Source organism: Mustela nivalis (assembly GCF_964662115.1).
Source record: "Mustela nivalis genome assembly, chromosome: Y".
Lineage (NCBI taxonomy): Eukaryota > Metazoa > Chordata > Mammalia > Carnivora > Mustelidae > Mustela > Mustela nivalis.
In genome coordinates, this window is record NC_139041.1 from 4,652,612 (window position 1) to 4,670,873 (window position 18,262).

Consider the following 18,262-nt stretch of genomic DNA (forward strand, 5'->3'; position numbering starts at 1 on the left):
TGTGAATCCTCTAGGGCTCCATTGGAAAGTGCCCCTCTTCCGCCAGAGGCACTGTTTGCTTATCGCATGAAACCATGTGGGAATTGTCATGAGTGTGAAGGCAGGCTTGTGCTGCCACATCTCCATGCAGTTCCACAGAGGGTAGCTGCTCCACCCTGAGGGAGTGCCCCAGGTTCTTCACACTCGAAACCTCTTCAATTGTCCTTTTGGACATACAAGTGTTCTTCTTGAAACGGGCATGAAAGTCTTTCAAATGGCTTCACTTGGGCTATGGGTCTCTTCCAACAGGCTCTCCGTTGGCTCCTGTGGACTCCAAGAACATGAGTCCATCCTGGACCTATGGTTCTGGTTGTAGTGTCTGCCTTGGATGCATGGTCATTTTGGAAGATTGGGAGTCCTTGTTACACCAATTCTGGAGACACTTGAGGTACTTGTGTCCTCACTTTGGAAGAATCCAGACATGTCTTTGATACAGTTGTGGGGGTTAACTTTGAGCTTTCCTTGGGTGTCCGTTTTCCTCTTCAGAGCTCTGTGATTGCGTGGGAGGGCCTCACCCTTGCACAGGGCTCGGATTTCCTCCCCTGAGCCTGCTGCTTTTGGTCTGATTGTTCCTTGACCTGTCGTGGCTCTGATGGAATGAGGGATTCATGCCTTTCTTCGAATTCCAGAGGGCTGGTGCTGACAGTCACGACCAAACCCTATGAATTGGGCCTTGGAGAAGGGGACACCGACTCGCTTTGCAAAATTCCTTGGTGAGAGAGCCAGGCAGCTCCAGCGATTTGGGACAGTAGGGTCATCTTGGCCCACCCATGATTACTCCAGCCAAGTGTAGTGATCAGACATGGGTTGATGAGTAGTGGTTGCTATAACCTCAAAGCTTTGTGACATCACAGATCCTGGCTTCACTGATGCAGCTGTCCCTTTACAATGATATTAGCATCCTATGGCTTTAGTTAGGAAGCCCCTGAAGGACAGAACAAGAGCCCTCTGAGCCTGGTCAAGAACTCAGCTTGTCTTGTGGGTGTATGTCCCACTTCCCCTTTCTAGACACAAAGAAGAAAGAAATTGACATTCAGTATACCTGCCTTTAGGCCAACATATCCTGGAGACAGCAAGGTCACTTATTTCCACTACAATTTCTAGAGATCTCAAGAAACAGTGAGGCCTCGCAAGAATGAGCAGCTCACCATGGGGATTGTCATCCTGTGGGTGTAAGCGTTCTTTGCAAGCTTCTTTGCCTATGGGTCAGTGTTGACTAATGGACGGAAAGTCCTTTTTCGAGGAGAAAGGTGAGGGCATCGATATATGGTGCTGTCTGTGGCCTCGTCTCCTAGTGACTGAAACACGAGGCTAAGGGTTTAGGCCTCTGGCTTTCCCTGAAACCCTTTTGCAAAGTCTTCGAGGAGAGTGATATTCTCTGTCAGAGCTAACTCTTTAGGAATCGGCCTGGACCGCACCCGTTGTCATCATTAGTTAACTGTACTTATTGTGGTAACGGGTATAGACATGTTGACCAAGTGTCTTTAGTCAGAAGGAAAGGGATGGCCTATACCGACAGCTTGCAAGGCCCATTCGAGCAGACCTTCAGATTGAGCCACAATGCCCTGGCAAGAACTAGTGAATCAGGATGTTTGGGTCCATTTCAACACCACAGTATAACTCAATCGCCTAAATGAATGAACCCCTGGACCCATGAAGGCCCCATGCCTGGCTGATGGGAAATGGAAAAGGCAAGCAGAGAAAGGGAAATATCATATTGCTTCCCAATATGTGCATTTCCAATTTGAAAGTGATATCTTCCTGTTTTCATACCTTCGTGATCATAAGAGCACAGGATAGGTTTTGACTTCTCTTCCATGCATTACCACTGGATTTGGATTCAACCTCATGACCTGGGATAGACAAGGTTAGGTCTGTCGTGGGAAGAACATATCTTATAGTCCTCAGAGACGCAAACTTACTCATTGATCCTCAAAGTCCAGGTTGTCTTGAGAGCGCATGTGGACGTCTTTTATTCCTTATCTCCTTCCCATCCAGATGTTCTGTCCTGTGCTTATCGTGGATATCATAGTTCCCAACAGTATTGGATTAAAGTCACCATCTCTCTTCCTGTCTGTTCATAGGCTTCCAACGTTTAGATACACCCTTGTTCGTCGTGTATATGTTGGCAATTCTTCTAGGTTTCTGTTATTTTGATGCTCCATCCAGACAAATCACCTTCCACTAATCTTTTGTCTCTCGAAGGCATAAAATCACTCTCGCTGACTTAGGTACAAGCACTTTGGCTCTCTTCTCCTTGGCAAGAGCATAACCTACGTCTTCCCAATTTCTTCACTTGCAAGCTATGAGTATATTTATAGTCGAAGAAAATCTCCTGTGGGCAACGGAAGGTCGAGCTTTTTTAATATATGTGTTTTCTTGTGGATCCTTTCTACCTTTTTATGTTTGTTTGTTTTGTTTTGGAATTTCAACCACTCCTACCAACTGTTTGTATTGACGGGAGACTTTAGTCCTGAATACCGAATGAATTATTGATAGGTAATAGTTCACTTTCTCATCTCAGTTGGCTTCTCACTTGGATTCTATTATCCTTTCCACTTTATGGTATATTCTTTGCTGTTGCTTCTTTAGTACGATTCCTCGCCTCCTCCCCATCTTTTGCATGTCTTATGTTTGGTTTGTTCTTGTGTGTGTATGTGAATGTTTTAATATGTGTTGGTCTGTGTATGTTTCACATAACAGTTATTATTAAAATATTAGAGGTAGGAATTCGGTCTCTAATGGGTAGAAATTCAATTTGATATGCTTTGAAAACTCACATATCATCCATTTCAGGAAAATCTTCTGTGAGGAATGTCATCTCTTGTCCTCTTCAAGAAACACGTGTTCTCACAAAACTGCCTATAAACAAACACCAGCATTTGAGTTCCTCATTAGAGTCGTACCGTTTGTCCCAATACCCTTGCTTTTTCATATGTTTCTTGACTGTCATGAGGGAGTGAAATCCTCTTTTTTTTGTCTTTCTGAGAATGATAGATGTGACGAAGCACAATGCTCTCTGTAACACTGCCATATGAGACAAGTGGAAGAATTCATTCTTGGTTATTTCGCAGTACGAATTTGCAGTGACATGGAGGATAGTGAAGTGGTAGTAGTGTCTAATAACTTTATGCTTGTATTCTGCCATGAAATCAACTGGAAGATGTAATCAACAACTGCAATGGGGTGAAATTAACCTGAATCTACAAGGTAAACTCCACAGCCAAAGAGAACAGAAGTCGCAGAGATGATGGGAGAATTTGGAGACATGGCTCAGGTCAGGGGAGATTTGGTTGGTTCGTGGATCAGAGGGCCGTGAGCCCATGCAGAGGACAAAGGCACAGGAGAGCAGGACACACTGGAAACCCACAAGGAACCTGTTTACAATTGCCATTGTCTGTGACATGCAGAGGGTCTGGAGGGCACGAGTTCTTGACAACACAAGTCTTGAGGGCTGGAGTTCTCAGATCAGTAGGCTTGTGAGACATCGAATTGAAAGAACACCGTCTTTTTCCTGCACAGATAAGGCAGAATGATGTAACATGAAATTGAGCTTAGTGAATCTCCACGGAAATGAAAGAGGTGCCTCTTGTAGGAGAAGTAAGAGTGAGAGAAAGAAAAGAGCCCTGAAAGTAGATTGGAGAAATTGGGGCTGAAAACGACCCTCATCTGGGAGCAGAGACAGAGGTCCAGAATCAGGGGCTCCGAGGTCTACCATCACCTTCCAAAGAAGCAGAGCACCAAAAGACATAGTTCCATTCCCCTTGGAAAATCTAGGCATGGAGGTATTCTCTTTAGGCAAATAGGCATCGGAGAATAGTTTGTTCATAGCCCAGTCACTGACTTCAAGAAGAAAAGCTATACCAGCTCTCGAAGCAGGCCGGATAGCTCAAGCAACACAGCCCAAGCCAAAATCTTTATCCCCTGCATTTCTGAACAATGACAGAGCAGCAGTTCTTGTCTAGAACCAGGAGGTTTTCAGAGGTCAATGGTTGGGTCCCTGGTGTGTCCATCAGTTCAGAGGCGGCCTTCATATTAACTCATGATTCCTTGGTCTAGGCATTGAATCTGGTCTCAAGTAAGTTTCCCCCTCTCCAACTCCACCCCCTGACTGGGATTTCTATGCCTTTCTGTCCAATACGAGCATGCGCATCGTTGGACAATATAACAAAACAAAACCAGTGCACAATAATTGGCTGAGGCTTGAGGATGTTTTATTGAATTTTGCCCTAGCTTCCTATGGAGGGCAGCCAGGTACAGAGAGCCTCCCACCATCCTAAAATGCCCGACTGTCGCTCAGAGCTCCTTGTTAATTCTCTTGTTCTTTGTCATCCTGGATCTCCTCACCAACCTGCAGCATCCGATGTCTGTTGTGCTGTACTGACCATGTGTTGACACATTGTGCATCCTCTCGGGGCTCCATTGGAACATGCCCATCTTCCACAAGAGGCACTGTTTGCTTATTGCATGAAGCCAATGGGTAATGGTCATGAGAGGTGAAGGCAGGCTGGTGCTGCCACATCCCAATGCAGTTCCACAAAGGTAGCTGCTCCACCCTGAGGGGGTACTCCAGGTTCTTCCACATTCGAATCCTCTTCAATGCGTCCTTTTGGACATACAAATTGTCTTCCTGAAACGGGCACGGAAGTCTTTCAGATGGCTTCACTTGGGCTAAGGGTCTCTTCCAACACTCTCTCCGTTGGCTCCTATGCACTCCAAGTACATGAGTCCATCCTGGACCTAAGGTTCTAGGGTGTAGATTCTGCCTTGTATGCATGGTTTTGGAAGATAGGGATGCCTTTTTGGCACCGTGTCTGGAGAAGCTCGAGGTACTCGTGTCCTCGCTGTGGAAGAATCTAGACATGCCTTTGGCTCGGTTCCATGGGATTACTTTGAGATTTCCTTGGGTGGCCCTTTTCCTGTTCAGGAGCTCCGAATTTGGGTGTAAAGGCCTCACCCTTGCACAGGGCTCGAATTTCCTCCCCTGAGGTTTTGCTGGTGGTATGATTGTTTCTTGGCCTGTCATGGCTAAGATGGAATGAAGGATGCTTGCCGTTCTCCTGAGTCCAGAGGGTTGGTGCTGACAGTCACGACCACACACTACAAATTGTGCCATGGAGAAAGTGACACCGACTCACTTCGCAAACTGCCTTGGTGAGGGACCCAGGCGGGTCCAGCGGTTAGGGACAGCTTGAGGTCCTCTTAGCGCACCCATGAATACTCCAGCCTAGTGTCGTGATCAGGTGTGGGTTGATGAGGAGTGTTTGCTATGTCCTCAAAGCTTTGTGACATCACAGATGCTGGCTTCACTGAAGCAGCTGTCCCTCTCCCATGAATTGGTGTCCTATGGCTTTAGGTATGAAGCCCTGGGAAGGACAGAACAGGAGCCCTCTGAGCCTGAGCAAGAGCTCAGGTTGTCTTGTGGGATAATGTCCCACTTCCCCTTTCTAGAGACAAAGTGGAAAGAAAATGACATTCAGTATACCTTCCTTTAGGCCAACATATCCCTTGAGACAGCAAGATGTCCTCTTTCCACTACAATTTCTAGAGATATCAAGAAACGGTGAGGCATCATGGGTATGAGAGCTCCACGTGGGGTTTGTCATCCTGTGGGAGAAAGCGTACTTTGTCAGCGTCGTTAGCCTATGGGTCAGTGATGTCTTAATGGCAGAAAGTCCCTTTTCGTGGAAAAAGTTAGGGTATTGATATATGGTGCCGTCTGTGGCCTCGTCTCCTAGTGTTCTAAAACACGCAGCCTAGGGATTTGTCTTTTGTCTACTGGCTTTAACTTAACAAACTTTGCAAAGTCTTCGAGGAGAATGACATTCTGCATCAGAGCTAATTTTAAGGAAGAGGCCTTGACTGCAACTGTCGTCATCATTAGTTAACTGTACTTGTTGTGGTTACGAGTATAGACATGTTGAACAAGTCTCTTTAGTCAGAAGGAAAGTGACGGCCTATACTGATGGCTGCAAGGCCCATTCGAGCAGACATTTGGAGTGAGCCACAATGCCCTTGCAAGGACTAGTGTATCAGGAAGTTTGGGTCCATTTCAGCACCACAGTATTCCTCAGCCATCGAAGTAAATGAAACCCTGGACCTTACCTTGACATGAATATCCCTTGCCTGGTTGAGGGGTAATGGAAAAGGCAAGCAGACAAAGGGAAATATCATATGTATTTCCTCAATGTGCCTCGGGAGGAATACCTTGGCCCTTAGTAAAGTAAGGGAAAACTGAAGTGGAATAAGTCAGAGAAGGAGACCCACCAGGAGTGACTCAGGACTCTGAGAACAAAGCTGAGGGTTCCAGAAAAGAGAACTGCTTAATGGGTGGTCAGGAGTTGTGGCATATATTAGGAAGAGCACTAGCACGTACAAGCAACTAAAGCATCCATGAATACTCTGTAAATAACGGATGATGGATGATAGGCAGGCTCTTTCAACAGAACAGCAACAACAACAACAACAAAAATTCAGAGGAAAACATTCCCGCCCTCTGAATACCAAAGGAAGTCACAAGGAGAAAAGGAAAGCATTATATTTTTTATTATCTTTCCTTATTGAAATGACATGGGATTGGATTCCTTAAATGTCATTCTCTGAATTAGGCCTTTATCCTTGTGAATTAGAGTCTACTCGCCTCTTCTATCTCTGGAATCGATGGGAGGACATGACAAGGCCTTCGCTAAATACTTAGAAGAGTGCCCCAGGAAAATAACTTGGACCTGGCCTTCTGTGTGTTGGCAGGAGTTGGATTACTGCTTCAAACGCTTCAGTCACTACTAGAGAGCTGAGATTTTGAAGGTTTCCTGACCTAATCTTGGATGTTTCTATGTGTCTGGGAATTTATACTTTTCTCTCAGTTCTTGGATTTGCTAGCATAACTGCGTGGATGTGCCTCTTAGGTTATTCTTTTTTGATTTTTACCACTTGTCATTTGGTTTCATACTGTCAGCTGTGTGCTTGTCTCCCTGTGTTTCCCAGTAATGGCTTAGATGGTTTGTTCTTGTTTTCAAACCGAAGTGTGGGATCTCCTGATTTTTTTTTTCCTATTGGTTTGTTTATATTTTCTTAATTTTGATAATCACATGTATGATTTTAATTTTTCTGTTAAGTTTGGAGTTCATTTTTTCTTCATTCTGTTCCTTCAGTCGTACTTTTAGGTGGCTTTCTTTTCGGTGTTTTTAAATTTTGGAAATGCATGCATTTAATCCTATATGGTTTCCCCATAAAATGTTTTGTCACCATCCTCTAAGTTTCTTAGAATTCCTTCGATCATGGCACTTTCTTCTTTTCCTTTGGATTTTCTTTCTTGCATTCATTGCTAGTTCGTGAGTTTGTTTTGTTGTACAACTTTTAGCGTCTGGCATTATTTCCAATTTTAAAGTGATATCATCCTGTTTTCATACCTTCGTGATCATAAGTGCACAGGATAGGTTTTGACTTCTCTTCCAGGAATTATGACTGGATTTGGACTCGAGCTCATACCTGCGATAGGAAAAGTTATGTCTGCCGGTGGGAGGAACATATCTTATTTTCCTCAGAGACGAAATCTAACTCATGGTTCCCCAAAGTTCCGGTGGTCTCAAGAGCCCATGTGGACGTCTGTTATTCCTTAGCACCTTCCCATCCAGATGATCTATCCTATGCTCTAAGCGGATATCATAGTTGCCAACAGTATTGGATAAAAGTCTCCATCACCCTTCCTTTGTGTTCATGGGCTTCCAACATTTAGATACACCCTTGTTCGTGGTGTATATGTTGGCAATTCTTCCAGGTTTCTGTTGTTTTGATGCTCCATCAAGACAAAACACCTTCCGCTTATCTTTGTCTCTCGAAGGCATAAGATCACTCTCGCTGACTTAGGCACAAACATTTTGGCTCTCTTCTCCTTGGGAATAGCATAACCTACGTCTTCCCGATTTCTTCACATGCAAGCTATGAGTATCATTATAGTCGACGGAAATCTCCTATGGGCATCAGAAGGACGAGCTTGTTTAATATTTGTTGTTTTCTTATGGATCTTTCCTAACTCTTTTTTTTTTTTTTTTTTTTTTTTTGGAATTTTAACCACTCTTACAAACTGTTTGTATTGACGGGAGACTTTAGTCCTGAGTACTGAATGTATTAATGATAGGTAATAGTTCACTTTCTCATTTTGGTTCGCTTCTCACTTGGATTCTATTTGCCTTCATCTATATGGTATTTTCTTGGGTTTGCTTCATTGGTACGATTCCTTGCTTCTTCCCCATCTTTTGCATGTCTTATCTTTGTGTGTGTTCATGTGCATGTGTTAATGTGTGTGTGGTCTGTGTGTGTTTCACATCACAATTATTATTAAAATACGAGAGAATGGAATTCGGTCTCTTGTGGGTAGCAATTCAATTTGACATGCCTTAAAAACTCACATTCCATCAGTTTCAGGAAATCTCCTGCAAGGAATGTCATCTCTTGTCCTCTTCAAGAAACTCGTGTTCTCACAAAACTGCCTTCCAACAAACACCACCATTTGAATTCCTTATAGAGTCATACTGTTTGTCCCAATACCCTTGCTTTTTCATATGTTTCTTGATTGTCATGAGTTAGTGAAATAGTCTGTTTGTTGTCTTTCTGAGAATGATAGATGTGACAAAGCCCAATGCTCTCCGCAAAACTGCCATAAGAGACAAGTGGAAGAATTCCTTCTTGCTTATGTCTCATTAAGAATTGCGGTGACATGGAGGAGTGTGAGATGGTAGTAGTGTCTAATAACCTCATGCTTGTCTTCAGCCATGAAGGCAACAGGAAGATGACCACAACAACTGTAGTGGGGTGGAAATTAACCTAAAGCCTACAAGGTAAACACCACAGTGAAAGAGAACGGAAGTTGCAGAGATGCTGAGATAAGGTTGGAGACATGCCTCAGGGGAGAATTGGTTGTTTCGTGTATCAGAGGGTCGGGGTCCATGCAGAAGACCAAGGCACAGGAGAGAGAGGCACACTGGGAACCCACAAGGAACCTGTTTCCCAGTGTCGTTGACTGTGACATACAGAGTGTGTGAAGGGCACAAGTACTTGAAAACACAAGTGTTGAAGCCTGAAATTTTCATATCAGCAGGCTTGGCAGACATCGACCTGAAAACACCATCTTTTTCCTGCATAGGACACCAACAAGCAACCAGAAGCAGACAGCCTGGAGACAATGATCAGAGACAATACTAAGAGACGCAGTGGGAAGATGGTGAGTCTTGGGAGTGCATCCGTGAATAGAGTGCATCAGTGTTATTCGAGATGTCTTAATGTGGACATAATAATTTTTGGGCTCTCACAACAGCAGCATCAAGAGAGACCCATGGGCCAAGACCGGTAGTTGAGGACATAGGCTGCCAAGCCAGTCAACATGAAATCCCAATCGTGGAATACCTGGAGGACTGCCAACCTCAGTCCAAGATGCTTAGTCCAAGGAGAACAGATTCTCCCATAGGGGACGAGAGGAAAGCTTTGACCACATGTTCTCTTCAGAACACAGCATTCTGCAGGACTGCGTTCTTCTGTTTTGGTGGAATTTCTCCTTTCACAGGCACACCAGAACCCACCAAGGTAAACCTCAGCATAGTAAGGCCATCTCTAAAAACACAAAAGGGCAGGAAAGGAGAGGCACTACAAATGACTGGCCTCAGGACAGGTCATCAACTACACAAACAGCAGATGGCAAGCATGCCACATACACACACAGACACACACACACACACACACACACACACACATGTTGCACTCTACAAACATTAAGGGCCAGCCTTGTGTCACTCCCGGATCTCTTCTTCCTAAAGATATTACCCTCAGGTTAGAAAACAGAATGAGTTTAACGAATACAGAGAGGTGACAGAGACATAGATACAATGCAAAGATGAAAGAATCAATTGATGCCCAGGTAAAGGAAGAAGGAATGGTTACGGCTAGGCAATCATTGTGAAACCACTATGTAGAACACCCCCGATGCGGGGTTGAAAGCAGCGGCCTGGATACTCGCTGTATATCAGAAAACATAGAAGATATCAGAGAGTCTGGAACCACAGAGATAAAACTGATAAAGATAAAGGCAACTAAAGAATTCCTGAAGAGGGACGCCTGGGTGGCTCAGTGGATTAAGCCGCTGCCTTCGGCTCAGGTCATGATCTCAGTGTCCTGGGATCGAGCCCTGCACTGGGCTCTTTGCTCAGCGGGAGCCTGCTTCCTCCTCTCTCTGCCTGACTCTACGCCTACTTGTAATCTTTCTCTCTGTCAAATAAATTAATAAAATATCTTTAAAAAAAATAAAAGAATTCCTGAAGAGAAGATTGGCAGGAGACTGGATGCAAAGTCGGGGAACATGGCAGAAGTGGAGGATCCCATTAGGGGCCGGGAAGAACAAGCCTAGAAAATAAGAACGCAAATTCTAAGAGAGAAGGCAGAATGATGGAACATAATAGTGAGCTTATGGATCTCCAAGGAAATGAAAGAGGTGCCGCTTGTAAGCGAAGTAAGAGTGAGAGAAAGAAAAGAGGGCTGATCCTAGATTGGAGAACACAGGGCTGAAAACGACCCTCACCTCGGAGCAGAGAAAGTGGTCCAGAATCAGAGGCACAAAGGATTCCCAACACCTTCCACAGAAGCGAAGCACCTAAAGACATAGTGTCATTCCCCCTGGAAAATCTAGGCATGGAGGTATTCTCTTTAGGCAAATAGGCATCAGAGAATACTTTTTCCATAGCCCAGTCACTGACTTTAAGAGGAAAAGCTATACCAGCTCTCGAAGCAGGCCGGATAGCTCAAGCAACAACAGCCCAAGCCAAAATCCTTATCTCCTGCATTTCTGAACAATGACAGAGCAGCCGTTATATCTAGTACCAGGAGGTATTCAGAAGTCAATGGATGGTTCCCGGATTGTGTCCATTAGTTCAGAGGCGGCCTTCAGATCAACTCATGATTCCAGGGTCTTGGCATTGACTCTGTTCTCTGGTTCTCTGCTCAGGAGCAAGTAAGCTTCTCCCTCTCCAGTTCCACCCCCTGATTGGGATTTCTCTGCCTCTCTGTCCAATACGTGCATGTGCACGTTGGATAAGATAACAAAGACAAAAACAGTGCACAATAAATGACTGGGGCCAAAGGATGTTTTATTGAATTTGGACCTAGGTTCTGGTGGAAGGCAGCCAGGTACAGAGAACCTCCCACCATCCTAAAATGCCCGACCTTCCCTTGGAGCTCCCTTGTTCTTTCTCCTGTTCTTTGCCTTCTTGGATCTCCTCACCAACTTTCAGCATCCGCTGTCTGTCGCGCTGTACTGACCCCTTGTTAACACATTGTGCAATCTCTCGGGGCTCCATTGGAACATGCCCATCTTCCGCAAGAGGCACTGTTTGCTTATCGCATGTAACCATTTGGGGGATGGTCATGTGAGGGTTAAGGCAGGCTTGTGATGCCACATCTCCTTGCAGTTCCACAGAGGGTAGCTGCTCCACCCTGAGGGAGTGCTCAAGGTTTTTCCACTTTCGAATTCTCTTCAATGCGTCCTTTTGGACATACAAGTTGTCTTCCTGAAATGGGAACGGAAGTCTTTCAGATGGCTTCACTTGGGCTATGGGTCTCTTCCAACATGATCTCCATTGGCTACTGTGGACTCCAAGAACATGAGTCCGTCCTGGACCTAAGGTTCTAGGGTGTAGAGTCTGCCTTGGATGCATGGTCTTTTTGGAAGATTGGGAGGCCTTGATGGCACCATTTCTGGAGACGCTCGAGGTACTCGTGTGCTCGCTGTGGTAGACTCCAGACATGTCTTTGGCACGGTTGCTGGGTTCACATTGAGCTTCCCTTGGGTGGCCCTTTTCCTTTTCAGATGCTCCGTGATTTGGTGGGAGGCCCTCACCCTTGCACAGGGCTCAGATTTCCTCCCCTTAATCTTTGCTTGTGGTCTGTTAGTTTTTTTTGCCAGTCGTGGCTAATATGGAATGAGGGATTCTTGCCTTTCTCCGAGGTCCGGAAGGCTGGTGATGCCACTCACGAACAAACACTATGAATTGGGCCATGGAGAAGGTGACACCGACTCGCTTTGCAAATTGCTTTGGTGAGAGACACAGGCGGCTCCAGCTTTTTGGGACGGCTTGGGGTCCTCTTGGCCCACCCATGATTACTCCAGTGAAGTGTAGTGATCAAGCCTGGTTGATGAGAAGTGGTTGCTTTGACCTCAAAGCTTTGTGACATCACATATGCTGGCTTCACTGAAGCAGCTGTCCCTCTCCCATGGCCTTGGTGTCCTATGGCTTTAAGAAGGAAGCCCCGGGAAGGACAGAACAAGAGCCCTCTGAACCTGATCAAGAACTCAGAATGTCTTGTGGGTTAATGTCCAACTTTCCCTTTCTGGAGACATAGAGGAAGGAAAATGACATTCAGTATATCTTCCTTTAGGCCAAAATATCCCTGGAGACGGCAAGCTGTCCTTTTACACTACAATTTCTAGATATCTCAAGAAAAGGTAAGGCCTCGTGGGTATGAGCAGCTCTCCGTGGCTTTGTAGTCCTGTGGGTGAGAGCGTACTTTGTCAGAGTCTTTCCATATGGGTCAGTGATGACTAAGGCATGGAAAGTCCCTTTCCGAGGTAAAAGGTGAGGGAATCGATATATGGTGCCATCTTTGGGCTCATCACCTAGTAATCTGAAACACGCGGCTAAGGGATGAGGCCTCTGTCTACCTGGCTTTTCCTTAAATAACTTTGCAAAGTCTTCGAGGAGAGTGACCTTCTGTACCAGAGTTAAATCTCAATGAAGAGGCCTGGACCGAACACGTTGTCATTATTAGTTAACTGTACTTGTTGTGGTAACGGGTATAGACATGTTGACCAAGTCTCTTTAGTCAGAAGGAAAGGGACGGCTTATACCAACGGATTGCAAGGCCCATTCAAGCAGACCTTTGGAGTGAGCTGCAATGCCTTTGCAAGGATCAGGAAGTTTGGGTCCATTTCGGCACCACAGTATTCCTCTGCCGTCGAAGTGAATGAAACCATGGCCCTGCCTTGACATGAATGTCCCATGCCCTGCTGATGGAAAATGGAAAGGGAAGGGAATACTGAAGAACAAGAAGTCAGAGAAGGAGCCCCTCCAAAAGTGACTCAGGACTCTGAGAATCCAGCTGAGTGGTACAGAAAAGAAAACTGCTTAATGGGTGGTCAGGAGTTGTGGCATACATTAGGAGCAGCACTAGGACCTACATGAATCTAAAGCATCCGTGAATACAGTGTCAAAACGGATGATGGATGATAGGCAGGCTTTCTCAACAGAACAGTAACAACAACATCAATTCAGAGGAAAACAATGTGGCCCTCGCAAAACCAAAGGAAGTCACAGGAGAAAAGGAAAGGATAATATTGTTCATTATCTTTCCTTATTGAAATGACATGGGTGGGTTTCCTAAAATGTCCTTCTTTCAATTGGGTCTTTATCCTTGTGACTTAGAGTTTACCCGCTTCTTCCATCTCTCGATTGGATGAGTGGACATCACAATGCCTTCACTAAATACCTAGAAGAATGGCCCAAGAAAATGACTTGACTTGGCCTACTGTGTGTTGGCAGGGGTTGTATTACAGCTTCAAATGCTTCCGTCTCTACTAGAGAGCTGAGATTTTGTAGGTTTCCTGATCTAAACTGGGAAGTTTCTATGTGTCTGTGAATTTATCCTTTTATCCCAGTTCTTGGACTTGCTAGCATAAATGTGTGGATGTGCCTCTTCAGTTTTTCTTTTTTCATTGCTACCAGTTGTCATGTGGTTTCATACTTGCAGCTGTGTGCTTGTCTCCCTGTTTTATCCCAGTAATGGCTTCTGCGGGTTGTTCGTGTTGTCAAAACTCAAGTGTGAGATCTCCTGATTTTTTTCCTATTGGTTTGTTTGTATTTCCTTAATTTTGATAATTACATGTATTATTTCATTTTTTCTGTTAACTTTGGAGTTCCATTTTTCTTCATCTTGTTCCTTCAGTCTTCCTTTAATTGGTTTTCTTTTTCAGTGTTTGTAAATGTTGGAAATGCAAGCATTTAACCCTATATGGTTTCCCCATAAAATTTTTGGCATTATCTCTAAGTTTCTTAGAATCTCTTTGTTCATGGCTCTTTCTGCTTTTCCTTTGGATTTTCTTTCTTGCATTCATTGCTAGTTCATGAGTGTGTTGTGTTTTCCACTCTTATTTTCTGGCTATATTTCCAATTTGAAAGTGATATCTTCCTGTTTTCATACCTTCGTGATCATAAGTGCAAAGGATAGGTTTTTGACTTCTCTTCCATGAATTACGACTGTATTTGGACTCAGCTCATGACATGCAATAGACAAAGTTAGGTCTGCCGCTGTTCAGAACATATCTTATTGTCCTCAGAGACGCAATATTACTCATGCATCCCCAAAGTCCACGTGGTCTCGAGAGCCCATGTGGACGTCTGTTATTCCTTAGCACATTCACATCCAGATGATCTGTCCTGTGCTTAACGTGGATATAATAATTCCCAACAGTATTAGAGTAAGGTCGCCATCTCCCTTTTTCTGAGTTCATGGGCTTCCAACGTTTAGATACACCCTACAAGGTAAACTCCACAGCAAAAGAGAATGGAAGTTGCATAGATGATGGGAAAAGGTTAGAGACATGGCTCAGGGGAGATTTGTTTGGTTCTTAGATCAGAGGGCTGGAGCCCATGAAGAGGACCGAGGCACAGGAGAGCAGGGCACACTGGGAACCCACAGCCCGGAGACAATGATCAGAGAGAGACAATACCAAGAGACGCAGTGGGAAGATTATGAGTCGTGGGAGTGATTCCATGAAAAGGCAGTGTTCCTGGAGTTGACTCAATGGACATAATAATTTTTGGGCTCTCACAACTACAGCATAAAGACAGAGCTACTTGCCAAGACATGTAGGTGATGACATTGGATGCCTAGCAAGCCAACACGAAATCCCAACAGTGGAACACTTGGAGGAAGTGGAACACTTCCTCAGTCCAAGATGCTTAGTCCAAGGAGAACAGACTCTCCCATAATTGTCGAGAAGAAAGCTTTGACCACATGTTCTCTTCTGAACACAGCATTCTGCAGGCCAGCGTGCTGTTGTGTGGGTGAAGTTTCTCCTTTCACAGGCACACCAGAGGCCACCAAATTAAACTTCAGCATATACAGCCCGAAACCTAAAAACAACAAACGGCCGGAAAGGTGACCTACAGCAAATGACTGGCCTCCAGGACAGGGTCAGCCACAACACAAACAGCAGGTGGCATGCATGCCACATACACACTCACAAACACACTCACACGCACACATTCAACAAACCTTAAGGACCAGCCCTGGGTCACTCCCAGATCTCTTCCTCCTAAATAAATAACCCTCAGGTTAAAAAACAGAATGAGTTTAACAAATACAGAGAGGTGACAGAGAATAAGATCCAATGCAAAGATGGAAGAATCAATTGATGCCCAGGTAAAGGAAGAAGGAAAATCACGTCTAGGCAATTAGAGTGAAACCTCTACATAGAACACGCCAAATACGGGATTGAAAGCAGTGGCCTGGATACTCGCTGTATATCAGAAAATATAGGAGATATCAGAGAGTCTCGAATCACAGATAAAACTGATAAAGATACAAGCACCTAAATAACTCCTAAAGAGAAGATAGGTAGGAGACTGGATGCAAAGTCTGGGAACATGGCAGAAGTGGAGGATCCAATTAGGGACCGGGAAGAACAAGCCTAGAAAAAAAGGGCGTAAATTCTAAGAGCGAAGGCAGAATGATGGAACATGATAGTGAGCTTATGGAATCTCCAAGAAAATGAAAGAGGTGCCTCTTGTAGGCGAAGTAAGAGTGAGAGAAAGAAAAGAGGGCTGATTCTAAATTGGAGAACTCGGAGCTAAAAGGACCCTCATCTGGGAGCAGAGAAAGTGGTCCAAAATCAGAGGCACAGAAGACTCCCAACACCTTCCACAGAAGCAGAGCACCTAAAGACATAGTGTCATTCCCCCTGGAAAATCTAGGCATGGAGGTATTCTCTTTAGGCAAATAGGCATCGGAGAATATTTTGTCCATAGCCTAATCACTGACTTCAAGAGGAAAAGCTATACCAGCTCTTGAAGCAGGCCAGATAGGTCAAGCAACAACAGCGCGAGGCAAAATCCTTCTCCCCTGCATTTCTGAACAATGACAGAGCAGCGGTTCTGTTAGAACCAGGAGGTATTCAGAATTCTTGGATGGGTCCCGGGTTGTGTCCATCAGTTAAGAGGCGGCCTTCAGATCATCTCATGATTCCAGGGTCTTGGCATTGACTCTGTTCTCAGTTTCTCTGCTCAGGGGCTAGTAAGCTTCTCCCTCTCCAGCTCCACCCCTTGAATGGGATCTCTTTGACTCTCTATCCAATACTTGAATGTGCACGTTGACAAGATAACAAAGACAAAAATATTGCACAATAATTGACTGGTGCCAATGGATGTTTTATTGAATTGGGACAGAGGTTCCTATGGAGGGCAGCCAGGTACAGAGAACCTCCCACCATCCTAAAATGCCCGATCTTCGCTCGGAGCTCCCCTGTTCATTCTCCTGTTCTTTGCCTTCCTGGATCTCCTGACCAACCTGCAGCATCCGCTCTCTGTTGCGCTGTATTGACCCTTTCTTAACACATTGTGTATCCTCTCGTGGCTCCATTGGAACATGCCCTTTTGCAGGAGGCACCTTTGCTTATCACATGTAACCATTTGGGGGATGGTCATGAGAGGTTGAAGGCAGGATTGTGCTGCCACATCTCCATGCAGTTCCACAGAAGGTAGCCTCTCAACCCTGAGGGAGTGCTCAAGGTTTCTGCACATTCGAATCCTCCTCAATGCGTCCTTTTGGACATACAAGTTGTCTTCCGAAAAAGGACATGGAAGTCTTTCAAATGGCTTCAATTGGGCTATGGGTCTCTTCCAATATGCTCTCCGTTGGCTCCCGTGGACTCCAGAACATGAGTCCGTCCTGGACCTAAGGTTCTAGGGTGTCGAGTCTGCCTTGGATGCATGGTCTTTTTGGAAGACCATTTGGCACCATTTCTGGAGACGCTCGAGGTTCTCGTGTGCTCGCTGTGGAAGACTCCAGACATGTCTTTGGCACGGTTTCAGGGGTCCACTTTGAGCTTCGCTTCGGTGGCCCTTTTCCTGTTCAGATGCTCCGTGATTTGGTGGGAGGGCCTCATCCTAGCTCAGGGCTCAGCTTTCCTCCCCTGAGGCTGTGCTTGCGGTCTGTTATTTTCTTGGCCGGTCATGGCTAAGATGGAATGAAGGATCCTTGCCTTTCTCCATGGTCCAGAGGGCTGGTGCTGACACTCACAACCAAATACTACAAATTGGGCCATGGAGAAGGTGACACTGACTCTCTTCGCAAACTGCCTGGGTAGGAGACCCAGGCGGCTCCAGCGGTTTGGAACGGTTTGGGGTCCTCTTGGCCCACCCATGACTACTCCAGTCAAGTGTAGTGATCAGGCCTGGGTTGATGAGGAGTGCTTCCTATGACCTCAAAGTTTTGTGACATCACACATGCTGGCTTCACTGAAGCAGCTGTCCCTCTCCCATGGCCTTGGTGTCCTATGGCTTTAAGTAGGAAGCCCCGGGAAGGACAGAACAAGAGCCCTCTGAACCTGATCAAGAACTCAGGATGTCTTTTGGGTTAGTATCCCACTTCCCCTTTCTGGAGACATAGAGGAAGGAAAATGACATTCAGTATACCTTCCTTTAGGCCAAAATATCCCCGGAGACGACAAGGTGTCCTTTTACACTACAATTTCTAGATATCTCAAGAAAAGGTGAGTCCTCATGGGTATGAGCAGCTCTCTGTGGGCTTTGTCGTCCTGTGGGTGACAGCATACTTTGCAAGCGTCTTTTGCCTATGGGTCAGTTATGACTAAGGTACGGAAAGTCCCTTTCTGAGGTAAAAGGTGAGGGCATCGATAAATGGTGCCGTCTGTGGCCTCATCCCCTAGTGTTCTGAAACACGCGGCTAAGGGATGAGGCCTCTGTCTACATGGCTTTCCCTTAAATACCTTTGCAAAGTCTTCGAGTAGAGTGACATTTGGCGTCAGAGCTAACTCTCAATGAAGAGGACTGGACTGAACATGTTGTCATTATTAGTTAACTGTACTTGTTGTGGTAATGCGTATAGACATGTTGACCAAGTCTCTCTAGTCAAAAGGAAAGGGGCAGCCTATATCGGCGGCTTG